Source organism: Rhincodon typus, chromosome 7 (assembly GCF_021869965.1).
Source record: "Rhincodon typus isolate 14 chromosome 7, sRhiTyp1.1, whole genome shotgun sequence".
Lineage (NCBI taxonomy): Eukaryota > Metazoa > Chordata > Chondrichthyes > Orectolobiformes > Rhincodontidae > Rhincodon > Rhincodon typus.
Window position 1 is genome coordinate 62,310,808 of NC_063338.1, and position 16,235 is coordinate 62,327,042.

Below are 16,235 nucleotides of genomic sequence, written 5' to 3' on the forward strand. Positions count from 1 at the left end.
CACTATTGGCAATGGTATTCTTCCAACACTCTCACTATTGGCAATGGCATTCAATGACTGGAATGATACCATCCAATACAACATTGACCTACCTAATCAGAACTGTAGAACATAGAATCATATTAGTACATCTTGCATCTATTGCTTGAGTGCAAAAAGGAACAAAACATGCTAAATTAATGGTGTAATGGTCTGTCTCCAATCTATATAAATGCTAAACAAACGCGGAAATTAGAAGGTCTGGCAGGATCCGTGGAAAGAGAAATAGAGTTTCAAATCCAGGATGACTCTGCTTCGAAACAATGGCAAATCTGTCTCTATTATGTCACCAGAGAAATTTTAGCTCCATAATTCAGAAGTAGTCAGTCTGTATGTGCTCAGAATACCTTGAGAATTGTGCCCAGTTCTGGTCATAGAGAAAAGAAAAATACATTTGGGTCTGCACAGATAAAAGCAGCAATGCTAATAGCTAAGAGGAAAAATTGGAACATTTGGGCTTTTCCATTTGAAAATTTGGTGACTGATGTGACCTTATTTTTGTACATGATAATTAAGGATCAGGATACAGAAGTCTACACTAGTATTTTACATTAACTTGACAAAATAGGACAAGTCACCTTGGAGTCAAACTATTAAAAAATGTAAATTTGACACTGAACATTCTCATCAATACAGAATGGAATGCCAGATCGATTAGCAGAATTAAATATCATCATGTCATTTATGAACCAATTGGATGCAAGATTAGGGGTGGGAGATTGTATGATCTTTCCAATGAATAAATGAAGATTAGCCAAATTAGCTTATTTATTGGTAGTAATCTTGTCATCTTGTGAACATTTAATATTAAAACACAGAAAACAGGTTGTATTAGTAAAAATAAGCTTGTATCAATCATTTTAGCAGCTGTAGGAATCTGCTTTGCAGATTTATCTATGTGGCATGGTGGTGGCAGAAAGAGATTATCTTTATATAAATATTAATTGTTTCTTGTCATTTCAAAGCAGAACATATTTTATTGCAGTCAAATAAAAGACATGGTTTTCATGGAAAGACCTTTTCCACAAATTCATACCTACCACAGATGTTTAGATTACATATTATGGTGTATAATTTATATGTACTATATATATAATATATATACATAGTACATATATAAAAATAATATATATAAATAATATATATATATATTTATATATATATAATTATGCATCTCTCCCATCCACCAAAATCTTTTGTTTGTGATTTAAACAGTTATCCGATAATCATACTGTTTTAATCCATCTCCCTAGATCTTTTGTTCTATAGCAGCTCACAATCCCACTGGCACTAATCTTATAATAGTAAGATCATGACATTTACTGCTGTAGATTTGAAGTTATTAAACAACTATAAAATGTGCATTGCTGGGTCCACAGAGTTTTTGGTGATTGACAAGTGCAGTCAATCAAGATGACTGCCTGAGGAATTGTTCTTTAAATTGGGAGAAGACAATTATTTTAGACCAGGAACTTCCTTTTCTCATGGGTAAGTAGGTATTTTCTTAACATTTTATGGAAGCATTTGTACAAATTTTGTACATTTAACAGATGGATTTAAAAAAAAAGTTTTATTAGCCATACCTTTCTTTGCATTACTTTTGATACATTATAGTTGGCCAGTTTACGATTTCTAAGAAAATGGTTGTATAAACTTATCCACAGTAGAAATGTACATTTTGATTTGCATTCATTTAATCTGTTGAAATCAAGCCAGTAATTTTTTTTTAATTTAGAAAAGAAAGTAGTTGTGTATTTTCTCATTTTTCTTATTTATTAATACACATGGTCAGCAATTATTAGCCATCCTTAATGTTAGATTTATTTATTTGTCACATATAATAAGTATAGGAATACATAAGTACAGCGAAAAGTGCACAAAGTCACCATTCAGATCCGCCCACTTGGTTACAAAAACCAGCATTAAAAGATTTAACGGAGCCAAAAAGTAAGCAAGAGAAAAAGCAAACTCCAGAACTCAGAGTCCCAAATCCCATCTCCATAATGGTGCATGCGCCGCTACAGTCGCTAGGCACCCAGGAGGCTGCTGCTGCCATGCAAAAGGCCCACTCTCGCCACTGCTGCCCCCTCACCGGCCCCGCACTCACCGCCCACTGCTGCCCCCTCACCGGACCCGCTCTCACCGCCCACTGCTGCCCCCTCACCGGCCCCGCTCTCACCGCCCACTGCTGCCCCCTCACCGGCCCCGCTCTCACTGCCCACTGCCCCCTCACCGGCCCCACTCTCACCATCCACTGCCCCCTCACCGGCCCCACTCTCACCACCCACTGCCCCCTCACCGGCCCCGCTCTCACCACCCACTGCCCCCTCACCGGCCCCGCTGTCACCACCCACTGCCCCCTCACTGGCCCCGCTCTCACTTCTGACTGCTACCCCCTCACCGGCCCTGCTCTCACCACCCACTGCCCCCTCACCGGCCTTGCTCTCACCGCAGACTGCTACCCCCTCATGATCCAACACCGTCGCTCCAGCCCATGTTTGATCCGCCGTTGCTGCAGGACACAGTCCGCGCATTCACCTCCCGCCATGCTTTTCCCGGTGGTGACCGACTCTTTTCCGACTCCTTAGGTAGGTTGGTAAAAGGACGGGGTTTGAGGGGCAGGAATAGAATTACAGCAGAGAGGAGAGAGAAGAGAAGAGAAAAAGAAACTGAAAGGGAACTGGGGAGCAGAATGGAGCTCCGCATGGAGTGACTTATCTGCTGCCATCTTGCTGAAATTTTGTATTTACTCGTGCAGAGAATGTGGGTGTCACTGGCTGGGCCAGCATTTATCGCTACCTCTAGTTGCCCTTGAGAAGATGGTTGTGAATTGCATTCTGAACCGTTGCATTTCATTTGGTGTACGGACTCACGCACAATGCTGTTAGTCAGGGAGTTCAAGGATTTTGATCCAGCAACATTAAGGGAACAGTGATATATTTTCAAGTCAGGATGGTGAGTGGTTTTGATGAGAACTCACAGGTGGTGGTGTTCCTGTGCATCTACTCCCCTCGGCCTTCTAGATGGTAGGGGTCAGGGATTTGGTAGGTGCTGCCTAAAGAAGCTGGTGAATTTTCTATAGCACATCTTATAGATGGTGCATGTTGTTGTGATTGTGCATTTCTAGAGATGGAAATTTGAGACTGTGATGCCAATTAAGTGGACTGATTTATCCTGGATGGTATCAAGCGTCTTCAGTGTTATTGAATCTGCAATCATCTAGGTAAGTGGGGAGTATTCCATCACAATCCTGAATTGTACCTTGGAGATAGTGGCCAGGTTTTTGGGAATCTGAAGCCATTCATTTGCTGTAGGATTCCTAGTCTCTGACCTGCTCTTGTAGCCAGAGTATTTATATGGCTACGCCAGCTCAGCTTCGAATCAACAGTAAATCCCAGAATGTTGATAGTGGAGGATTCACTGTGGCAAGTAACTCACCTCCTGACTCCTCAAAGCCTGTCCACTATCTACAAGGCACAAGTCAGGAGTGTGATGGAATAATCCCCGCTTGCAGCCATATGGGAACACCATCACCTTCAAGCTCCCCTCCAAGTCACTCACTATCCTGACTTGGAAATATATTGCTGTTCCTTCACTGTCGCTGGGTCAAAATCCTGGAACTTCCTCCCTGAGGGCATTGTGGGTAAGAATGCCAGTGATGGCCACGTCCCAAAAATGAATAGGAAAAGAATTCACCAAAGATCCTGAGATAGCACCTCCCAAACCCATGATCATTTCCATCTAGAAGGACAATAGCGGCAGATATATGGGAACATCACCATCTTCAAGATTCACTAAGTGTGGAATACCAAGCCTCTGAACTACTCTTGTAGTCTCAATATGTGTGTGACATATCCTGTTAAGAGTTTGGATATTGTGTGACACCAGCATCTTGATGGTGACAGATTCAGCAAAGGTAATGTAATTAAATGTTGAGGTGGAGGGAGTTAGAATTTTTCCTGCGTGACATTATGTAATTTTCTTTCATGGGATGTAAGAGTCACCAGCAAGGCCAGAATTTGTTGCCGATGCTTAATTTCCCTCGATAAGGTAGTGATGAACAGCTTTCAAAAGCTACTGCAGTTCATTATCTGTAAGCTCACAAACAGTCCTTTTGATGATGGGAGATCCATGCTTTTGGCCCAGCAGCAGTGAAGGAATTAACATGACTTGTCACTTAACTGCTCAAGGCTAAACAATGTGCAGTTCTTGCTGCATGTGGGAATGGGATATTTAATTATGTAAGGAGTTGTGAATGGAACCCAACTTTGTACAATCATGAACAAACATTCAGACTTCAAATGGAGGGCAGATCATTGATGAAGCAGTTAAAATTGGTTGGGCCTAGGACCCTGTCACTAGGAACCTCTGGAGCAAAGTTCTGGAACTGAGAGTATTGGCCTCCATCAAGCACAACCATCATCATTTGCGCTAGATTTGAGTCCAACCAATGATTCCCATTGCTTCAATTTTGTTAGTTCATTGAACAAAAAAACATGAACAGGTCTTGGTAACTTACATAGATCTGATACAAATTAGCAGAAAACATATGGAAATAGTTGCGAAATGGCCCAGTAATGTACAGCATCAGAAAGAAAAATGTATTATTCCCTTTTTCTAAGCTGGTGGTACTAGAATAAATCTGCTGTAATTGGATATATTTGTAAATCTGTGATAACACTTGAATGTTTAACTTGACCTCATCAATACATTTTATTGAAACTTGTATTTATTCTGCTAATACAACACTAAATTTAAGATTTTTATGTTAGAAGAAATATTTGTTTTTTTTTATTAATTCAAGGAATGAGGGCGTCACTGGCCAGGTAGCATTTATTGCCCATCCCTAATTGCCCAGAGGGCAGTTCAGAGTCAACCAAATTGCTGTGGCTGTGGAGTCACATGTAGGCCAGACCAGGTAAGGATGGCAGTTTCCTTCCCTAAAGGACATTAGTGAACCAGATGGGTTTTTCAAACAATTGACAATGGATTCATGGTCATCATTAGACTCTTAATTCCAGATATTTATTGAATTCAAATTCCACCATCTGCTATGGCAAGATTCAAACCAGGGTCCCCAGAACATTGTCTGGGTCTCTGGATTAACAGTCCAGCGATAATACCACTAGGCCATCGCCTCCCCACTGAATTCTAGAATTCTAGAATTGATTTGCAAAAATAAAAGTATTAAATTGTGCAGTTCCTGTTGTGAAATGAGAAAATCCAGTTTATTTGGTTATATGTGCAGTTGAAGGTACATTTACACTGGTCAAAATAGCAAAGTTGTTGGTTATATGTCCCCATTGTGTCGTCTAGCAGAACACAGAGCATGAATTCAAAATGAAAATGGCATGACAGGACTGCAACAGGGAACATAAAGCCATTGTGTCAGTGGTGTGATCTTGTTGATGTACGTTATTAAAATTCTGACATATCAAGCAGGTTTCTGTGTAATTGGGTTGTGTGAAAAATGCTTTAGTCAGACTGAAAATTGTACATGTCATGCGGTACTTAAAGTTAAGCAGTACTTGATAAGTCATAAGTCTGGAAGGGTGTGCTGGAATGAGTAAAGTGTTTAAATTATGTCTTGTTTATGGAAATTGCTACACCTTTCCCACAAGTACCTTTGAGGCTCTAGTCCTCATACTGGGGTTAACTAGAAGTGTAATTTATTGAATACTGCATCTATGATCATATTACCAGTGAGGTAATGGATGCTAAGGACAGTATTTTATATGTTACTAAATTGATTTGTTGTGGTCTTTTTTCTATTAATTTATAGATAGTTTCCAATCTGTTTGGCAATGAACATGCCATTTTCAGTTCAGATCAGAGTGAGTAGGTTTCCATATGCAGACCGGAACCAATCTGATGACTTCAAGTATTTGACGTGACCTTTCGAAGTAGGCCTACAAAGCACATAAACACTAAATCAATCTATTTTTAAACAATGTCAAAAATGAGCAGATTTACAAGATTGATCCTATTGGGCTCATAACCTTTGAATGCATTTTTTAAAAATCTCAGTTTGCACAGATGCTTGGCAGCACCGATAGTTCTCACTTGTAAGTACATTCTAATTCTCATTTACAGACACAAAAATATTCACTCACTGGCCAACACTTAGAAATGCTTCATGATATCACACTGTAGGAAATATATCATTTATGACAGATCACAAATCACCAACATAAAATATGTGCCTGCTGCAATTTTAACAGTATACATTAAATTTTTGAATCTATGTTTACATTAAATGAAAATGAATACACAAAGAATTGTCGAGTCAACAGTGAATAGCAAACTGGTTAATTATCAGTGAAAACTTTAGCAGACTAAATATTTACACCTTGTTATTCTGACCTCATTCAAAGCTATTTTGGTTTCAAAATTTTTTAACCCATTCAAAAATTAAGTGAAATTGCTTGCACATTTTCTTACTGCTTTAGTTGTCTATTTTTAAAAAGTATGTACATAAATCATGCAAAGCTATTAAGGGCACAAAATGCAATTTTATTTGAAAATGTAATTTCCTGCTTCAGGATCAATGGCAGGTGATCAGCACATATAACATACATAAAATCTCTTAAATATGTGTTGTGCAGTATTTTTTAGAAAAACAACATTTTTTGAGAAAAATATACTTCATGTGAAGTAAAAATACTGGCTTAATGACACGGTGGATGGAATTTAAACCTTAAAAAATTTGATGAATTAAGATAGGGTCTGATTTTAAAATGCTAATAATCTGAATCCTGACACCAAACTACTTCTAGCCTTTGCACTTCTGGTTTTACCAGAAGCAGGATATAGAAGGTGATCAATTTACTCAAAAAAGCAGTTTCAATCATTTAAATATCATAATTGTGCTGTGTATATCAGACTAAACCACCATTTCTAATTTAACTCTGGATGGTGGGCTTTGCAAGCCTCAGAAAAGCCATCCTTACAGAACAACAAGGACTGCTAGGTCTTGAAGGTAAGGGGTTTTCCAATAATCTACTGAATGCAGCCCACGTGGCATGTAATTCCTTCTGTGTGATTTGCCAAATGTATCCTTTCAAGCTTCCTCCTGCTCTCACCATCACTGACCATAAAACCATTTCCTGATCAATTATGCTATTTCACTCATGTATGGGATGTGGACATCAACAAAAAGGTCAGAATTTATTGGCCATCCCTTGTTGTCGAGAAGTTGGTGGAGTCCATCTTGAATTGCTAGAGTCAGTGTTGGGTAACTCACTGTTTAGTAGTGAGTTCCAGGACTTTGACCTAGTGGCAATGAAAAACAGTAATATATTTCCAAGTCAGTGTGGAACAGGACTTTGGAGAGGCATTTAGATGTGATGGTGTTCCCGTATGCCTGATCCACCTGCCCAAAGCATTTCAATCAGTAAACACTAAGGCTGAAATAAAACAGAAAGAGCTGGAGAAATACAGTAGATCTGGCAGCATTTTGGGAGAAAGAGGGGATTACATGCTAAGTAGGCTGCATCCAGTGGGTTATTGGAAAATTCCTTACCTTCAGATCTAGCAGTCCTTGTTTTTCTGTAAGGATGGCTTTCCTGAGGCTTGCAAAGCCCACCATCCAGAATTAAGTTAGAAATCGTGGCTCAGTCTGAGACATGCAGCGTCATTATGATGTTTAAAGGGTTGAAACTGCTGTTTTGAGTCTAATGACAAGGGAATATAACATACGGTGCTAGCTCAGACTTGTACAATCTATGGTAGTGAGTACTCAACAACAAAGACCTCTGCAAGCCAACAAAAGTCCTAGTGTACAAAGTAATTGTCGTCTCCACACTTCTGTACTGAAAGGGAGATCCAGACTGTGTATCAGCAACACATTCAGAAGGCAAACAGTATGTTAGCCTTTAAAAACCGAAAGAACTACGGATGCTGTAAATCTTGAACACAAACAAATTTGCTGGAAAAGCTCAGCAGGTCTGGCAGCATCTGTGAAGTAAAAAACAGAGTTAATGTTTCGAGTCTGGTGACCCTTCCTCAGAGCTCAGTATGTTAGCCTTTATTGCAAAAGGATTTTACAAATGGCATTATTGGAGCAGTGCAAGAATACAGCATTGTGGTAGATTATGAGTCATGATCTAGGATGGTGGAGCTGGCTCAAGCAGCAGGGTGTCATACTTCTGCTCTTACATGCCAAAGAACATTAGAGAAATTCCATCAACAATGTCTTTGCTGGATTCTGTACATTCAATGCATGTTGAACTGTTGAACAAATGCTAGCGTGTTTTTCGAAGTCACCTTTACAAGAATTAAGGGCAATACTCTGCAAAATCAACAAGGTATGGAGATTATGCCTGAATGGCCAACAAGCATTTTTTCCACCAGGTGCTGTTTCCCAACTATCAAATGGCTCGCACCCTAGGGGATGATGAAGAAAATGCGTCAAAGACACTTTGAAGCTTTCCTTGAAGTGCAGCAGTACATTTTTGACTGGGAGGACCTTGTTACCAATTGTTCAAAATGCCTAAAACTTGTCAATCAAGTTGCATCCTGTTTTCACTCCATTCACCTCAATGATGATGGCAGAGAAGGAAAGAAAGGCATGCAAATCCTGCATTCTAGGTTCCACTACCTCATGGAATATCCACTCCCACGTCCAATAGATATACAATTTGGGAATCAACCAATTCTGTTGGATGCCAGAAACTCAGAATCTTGAGAAGATGTCATCTTCGAATCAAGAGACAGCCATGTCCTTGTCTTTCTGGTTAATAGAAGTTGTGGGTTTGAGAGCTGCTATTGCCTAAACTTTGGTGAGTTGACTAAACATAAATGGTAGACTCTGCAGCCATAGTGAGCCAGTGGCTAGAGAGTGATTGTTTAATGAGTTGGATGGATCAGCAAGTAAGTAGTGTACTTTGACCTGAGTAGTGTCGAGCTTGTTGAGTGATTTTGGAACTGCACCCATCCAGGCAAGATCAGAGTATTCCATCACATACCTAACTGGTGATTTGTAGCAGTTGGACAGGACTTGAGAAGTCCAGAGGTGGATTATTTTCCAGAGAACACAACCTTTGACTGAGTCTCATGACCACACTGTATTTTTATGGTAATTTGGGAAACTTGGTTGGCATGGATGAGTTGGACTGAAGGGTCTATTTCTGTGCTGTATGACCCTTATGTCAATGAGTTTGTGTTTATTAAACAAGCCTAATTGATGGACCTTTTCATTCTAAGTCTAATCTCCAGAAGGTTGCAGTGTTTATGCAGAGACACAGATTTGCAGTGTCACGTCTCTGCAAAGTGATGGACATACAGCTGCCAAGAACAAAGATGACACCATAGAGTGAACTCCCAGTCCTGTGAATAGTAAAAGGGACAGGAGCAACAATGGCAGCAATACAGCTATAACCCAGGAGTGCAACCAGTCACTGCATTTTAGAAATAGTACACAGTTTTGACTCTCTTAAAGCTGCCACGCTCCTTTCCTGTCATTAAGCCAACAAGGCCTTGTAGCTAAGTACATTTAATTCACTTGCTTTCGTTCAGGGAACTTTAAGAGACATCAAATCTTCTGGCTGTGATAGGCCCAGACCCGTGGGCTCAGTAGTTCATTGGCTGCAGTAGTGGTGATGCCTGGAGGTAGGGACTCTCGATTGTGGTATGCTTGAAGTGTGGACACTTGGCGGGGTTGTCATTTCTGTAGCCATAGCGGGGACTCCTTGAGGCCTGGAACATTTGCAGAAGCCCTAGAGTTGAGTTTGAAGACCCCTTGTACAGAAGATGAACTCTATTTATGTAATTTCTTTATTCTTTTTGTAACTAAAAATGGCGCTAGATTGTGGTGACAAAATACTTCTTACTGTATCTTTCTCGATGAATGTGACAATAAATAATAAATTTGTGGCCAAAAACAAAATCTATGACATTTAACTTCCTATATATGGTGACTCCCATAAAACCGTAAGAAATAGGAACAGAAGTAGGCCATTCAGTCCCTCAAGCCTGCTGCATCATTCAAGAGGATGATGCTGATCTGACATTCCTCACATCCACTTTCTTGTGTTTTCCCTATAACCCTTAATTCTCCGACTGAAGAGTATTGGTCTATCTCAGCCTTAAATATACACAAGGAGTCTGCACTAGCATCCCTCCTCCACCCACCTACCTACCTCCATTAGCAGTTCAGAAGAAGGGGCACTGGACCTGAAATGTTGACTTTGCTTTCTCTCCAGATGCTGCCAGGCCTGCTGAGTTTCTTCAGCTATTTGCTTTTGTCTCAGACTTCCAGTATCAACAGTTATTTCTTCCTTATAATTCACCCAGTGTCCCAGACACCTTCAATTGCTATCCCATAATACATCCTGTCCTACCGCAGGACACATATGAGGAAGTTGCACATTGGTGCCTGGAGTACTTGACATCGACTGCAGATGTCTAACAGCATTAGGCAAACAGGGATGAGGAAACTTACTGTTCACTACAACCTATGGCCCTCCTTCAGCTGATGAATCAGTACCACTCCATCACTTGGCAGGAGGACTGAGGGTAGCAAGGGTACAAAACGTGCACTGGGTGGGGGATTTCAATGCTCATCACCAACAGTATCACGGCTTTCACGGAATTATTATTCATTATTTATCCACAGGATGAGGGCGTCGCTGGCTAGGCCAGCATTTATTGCCCATCCTTAATTGCCCAGAGGGCAGTTAAGAGTCAACCACATTGCTGGGTCTGGAGTCACATGTAGCCCAGACCAGTTAAGGATGGAAGTTTCCTTCGCTAAAGGACATTCGTGAACCAGATGAGTTTTTCCGATAATCGACAATGGTGCATGGTCATCATCAAACTCTTAATTCCAAATTTTTATTGAATTCAAATTCCACCATCAGCCATGGTGGGATCCGAACCTGGGTCCACAGAACATTACCTGGGTCTTTATATTAGCAATACAAGGAATAATACCAATAGGTCATTGCCTTCCTCTAGTGACTGAGTCTTGTGGAACGTAACTGCTAGCTATGGCCTCTTGCAGCTGGTGAAAGAAATGAGGGGAGAAATCTATCTGACTGCACCCGTGCCGATCTACCCATCGTAGGTGCATCGGTCTCTGATGGTAGTGGTTGGAAATACCATCCCATAATCCTTGTTGAGATAAAGTTCTGGTCTTCAGGCTAAGACCAGCGTCCACCGTGTTTGGCCCTACTGCTGGGGTAAGACAGATGGATTCAAAAGAGATCCAGGAGCAGACTGTCACTGTATGAGCATTTTCGTAGTTGCTTCTAAAATCTATGATTCACATGTTCTTTAATCACACTGTTGTAAATTTGGAGTCACATAAAGGACAGAACAGATATTAGCAGCGGACAGCACCTCGTAAAAGGAGGCACTGGTGATCGTTTTTATCACAATCCATTTATTTCACTGTCACCATTATACTGATCTATTTATTTCAGATTTTTCTTTAATTTTGTCAATTCAAATTCTCCAGCTGCTGCAGTGGGATTTGAATATGTCACCACATAATTGGACTGGATTACCAAACCACTAGGGTAACCACAATGATACCGTTTTTGTTTTAAATTCAATAACAGTAATTCCAGGAATGTGCAAAGCATCGTACATCCTTACTTTTAATTACATGATGGCTACCCTCACGCAGAAAATCTTTATATATAGAAAATAACTTGGTAACAAGACATAAAAGTAGAAATGAATGGAAAGCAGTTTTACAAATCCAGTTCCCAATCCACTTGTTTAGCCCATTTTTCTTTTTTTAAAGCCGTGTATATGTGTTATTTTCTTTGCCCTTTCCTGGTAAGTTATCAGTTTTAGGTCCTTTGCTTGGGTTTTCCCACTTTTCTGTAGTCTTCGCTGGATCTCAGTTCTGCCTTTCTATAGCTTGTTGGCTTTCAACTCCAAGCTTAAAACATACCACATGGGATTTCCCACGAGATGAGCCGTGTCAATAGGACACGCGGTTCTTCCAACGTTTTGTAGCATCCTGAAATGCAATTGATGCCGACTACCAAAAAGTGAAAATGGAAGAACTCCAAGAATGAATTACAAACGACAGATAATGAGGCAACTTCAAACCACAGAGACTGCATAGAACAATGAATAATGTCCTGTGTTTATTCTATTTCCTGCACAGATCTAATAAACTGAATAAATAATTTATTCTAGACTGGTTGGCTACTTCATTACTAACTGATGGACATGTCCCAGAAGTGAAAATTAAAAGACAATTCGTGTGCATGATGTAGTTAACAGTAAACAACATGCAATGTTCCATAGATAATTTGAATACTCTGGGGGTTCTACAAGGAGTGTCTCACATACGTAGAATAAAACAATGTTTCATGTTGTGTTTCATTTAGGTAATGGGCCATAAACCTGCACCTGCACAACATGTGAATCATAGGTTTTTGAAACAGCTGCTATAATGCTCAGTCACAAGTGACAGCCTTTAAACAAGGACAGTACTATAACAATTATTCAGTGCAATTACAGTACTGATATATATCATTTCTGTAAGTGATATGCTACTTTGCCTCTGTTGTTTTATACCTATCTGTAAATTTATAGGATCTGTTTTAAATATGGAAGTAAAAAAAACAAAGATTGCTGCTATCTGCTATCCAATGAGAATGTAAGTTAGCTAATAAATGCATTTGCAGAGGTCACCGCTTTAAGAGCTTGACCCACATGGGATTTTACTCTAGTTCTAGCTCCACATGTGGACTAGAATGATTTCTGAGCATTTACTTGGAGGGAAAGATAACTGCTATTTTCTGCACTGGAAGTTGGAAGCTTTTCTAGTTAATTTTGATTCCTTTCAGGTTCTCACAAGAACCATTTAGACAATATACAGATAAAACATCTCCATTACTTTTAGTAACTGTGTCCATCCAATTCCAACAAAGTTGCAAAACTTCCTGTTTGATCCACTCCGGCATTACAACAGTAACTATACTTCAGAAGCAAATTATTGGCTAGAAACACATTGGAGTAGATATAAAATGCAAGTCTTTTCCTTCTTTTGCCATCACCACAGTGATAAACTAAACCAAGACAAATGAACAAAAAGGAAAATAACTGCAGGTTTGACAAAAATTGAACAGACTTCTTAACCTCAATTGGGGCTGGAGTTGGAGAAGAAAACAAGGGCTAAGTTACAAATCAAAGAACTCTACTTTTGTTTTGCAGGGACTAGCACTTTATGGGGTTTGGAATGTATTTAAAAACCAGAAACAACTTTTTTCTTCCCCAGAGGACAACAACAACAACAACAACAAAATTTCCTGCCACATAAATAAGAAGGAACTTTAGAAAGGCAAACTGTTGAACAAGCATCCCGTTTTAAACAGATAGTTAGAACTGCCAATACTGGATTCAGAGACAACAGTGTGGAGATGGAGGAACGCAGCAGGGCGGGCAGCATCAGAGGAGCAAGAAAGTTGACGTTTTGCTTAGGGACCTTCTTCAGAAATGAAGGATCCTGACCCGAAACGTCCACTTTTCTGCTCCTCTGATGCTGCCTGCCCTGCTGTGTTCCTCCAGCTCCACACTGTGTTGTCTCCCATTTTAAAGACTCTGCTGGTAGGTATGAAAAAAAGTTCAGCCTTCAGAGTGGAGAGATTTAGTTTAGTAATCAAGATACACACTTTGATGCTGAATTTATACAATATTTTACCTGCGTGGATACATTAAAAAAAATTACAATATTTACAGCATAGAAACAGACTATTTAGCCCATTTCATTCTTGCTATTTATACTCAATACTACTCCTGTCCCACTTAATTTCATCCAATCAGCTTATTTTTTTTTCTAAAATCTGTGCTTCAAGAAGTGTCTCCTAGACTTGTCTGCAGATAATCAGGATGGCTTCCTATCTAATAATTTTTGAGAAATTGAATTTTGAAGCCTGGGAAAAATAGATTTATTTCAAGTTTTGTGAATTGCTTTGTTACAAGAGTCATTGAAAGTTCCTTTAGGACGTGGGAACATTTTATTTCTAACGAGGCTTTTCTTGGAAACCGCATACTTTCAGCTAACTGCTGGACTTGATTGCTTGAGGTTATGATGTATTCCAACTGCCAGAAACCTAGTTTCAGCTGGAAGAGTTTCAGATGCAGTCGGAATTGGTGAACAGCCTGCTGAAAGAAAGCTTCCCAGTTCAGTGCTCCTCTTACTGATACAAAAATCTCATGTCATGCATCCAGTGTGGTACCCAGAACACTGATCAAGTTGCTTTCAAGAGAAACCTTTGACAGAGTTTGTCTCAGTATTTCTAAAAGCCATCCGAACATCTCACACGTTATCCTTTTATGCTTTCAAAAATGAACAGTTATTGGCAAGAGATAACAAGGTGTAGAGCTGGATGAACACAGCAGGCCAAGCAGCAGAGGAGCAGGAAAGCTGACGTTTCAGGCCTAGACCCTTCTTCAGAAATGAATTCTTCAGAATTCAGTTATTGGCAGGAAGTATTTTTTTGCTCCACCCAAAGTCAATCTCTATAGAGAGAAATCAGTTTTTTTTTGTTTCCTTTACTGGCATGTATCTGCATGCTTTTGGATATTTAGAAGGGTAGATATTTACGCTTTTGTATGTCAAAACATGATAATTAGCTTTACATCCTTGTCAACTAAGTCTCAGTTTCACAATAAATCAATAATTTTGTTGTTTATTGAAGAAACATGGTTCATGGACTTTAAATTTCTAAATTTAATATAGATAAGCACAAAATTGGCCATATCAGTAACTGGATAAAACATTTACTTTTATATTTTGACTTGAAATGGAGAGACTAAAGTTAGACTGTGCACTCTCCAACCTCGGTCATAACAAAATTTATATTCTACTTATTGGGACCAGGACAAGAGAAAGAAATTATGGACCCTGGTGCTTCGCCTGTTTCCAATCTCTTCTATTTTCCTCCTCATTTATGCAACAATTACAACCCAGATTGCAATGAAATCTTTCAGGTTTTGTTTTATATATTTCAAATACCTGCTCTGCGTAATAGAGAAAGCTTGATTCTGTACTACAGGTCACATTGCTTCACTGCTGTGGAGGGGGAAAAATGGAGTGAGAAAAAGGGAGGAGTGGAGACAGTCCCATTCACTTGCTGTTACCCAAGTTTCCTCCTTCCTCCCCACACAGGAGCAGTCAGTGAAGTGGCTCACTGCTTCACCTCTGCAGATCAACTTCACTATCTGTGACTAATGGAATAGATTTGCAATGTTCAAAGTGCCCAGACATCACCGTCACTGTTCTTGGGTATGTCATGTCCCACCAGAGATGGCAGCACAGTAGTAAACAGTCAAGAACAAACGCCTCAGCACTGACTCTGGTCCCCACAAAGTCTCATGGAATCAGGTTAATCACAGGCAAGGAAACCTTCGACTAGTTATCATATACATTCTTCCACCCCACCCCGCCTAATGAATGTACTACTTCATGTTGAAGATCACTTGAAGGAAGCAGTGGGGGTAAAAGGATGCAGAATGTACTCTGGGCGGGTCCATTACCAAGAGGGGCTTGCCACACTACTGACTGAGCCGGTCGAGTCCTAAATGACCTAGTTGCTTTTCTGCAGTAGGTGGTGAGGGAACCGAGAAGAGGAAAAAAGATACCTGACCTTATCTTCACCAGTTTGCCTGCTGCAGATGTATCTGCCATGGGAATAGTGGCAAGGGTAATCACCACCCCACAGTCCTTGTGAAGATGAAAGACCCAGTTTCACATCGAGAGTACACAACATTGTATTGTATGGCACTATCACTGTGCTATATGGACTAGGCTTCAAATGGATCTAGCAATTTAAGACATTGTGTCTGAATACTTCATCAATCTGCAACCTGGCATTTTCCTCCACAACACCATTACCATTAAGTCAGGGATCAATGAATAGTGCGGGAGAGCATATCAGGAGCAGCACCAGGCATACCTAAAACTGAGGCATCAACTGGTGAGCAAAAAAAGACCCTGAACTACCCGTTGCCTGCCACTTTAAAGCACCACCCTGTTCCCTGGCCAACATATAAACCAAAAGAACTGCGGATGCTGTAAACCAAGAACAAAAACAAAGTTGCTGGAAAAGCTCAGCAGGTCTGGCAGCAGCTGTGAAGGAGAAAACAGAGTTAAAGTTTCGGGTCTGGTGCGGAAGGGTCACCTTTAAAACGTTATCTCTGTTTTCTCCTTCACAGATGCTGCCAGACCTGCT

General features: G+C 40.1%; 1 protein-coding gene across 2 annotated transcripts in view; it reads left to right on the forward strand.

The window, feature by feature from the left end:
- The window catches only part of c7h2orf76 (chromosome 7 C2orf76 homolog), a 65,184-nt gene that overhangs the window by 17,457 nt on the left and 31,492 nt on the right, over positions 1–16,235 (forward strand). For both annotated transcript variants that reach the window (XM_048598856.1, XM_048598858.1), the window contains exon 3: positions 1,419–1,527. The gene's annotated coding sequence lies outside the window, so the exon portion shown is untranslated. The remainder of the gene's footprint in view (positions 1–1,418; positions 1,528–16,235) is intronic.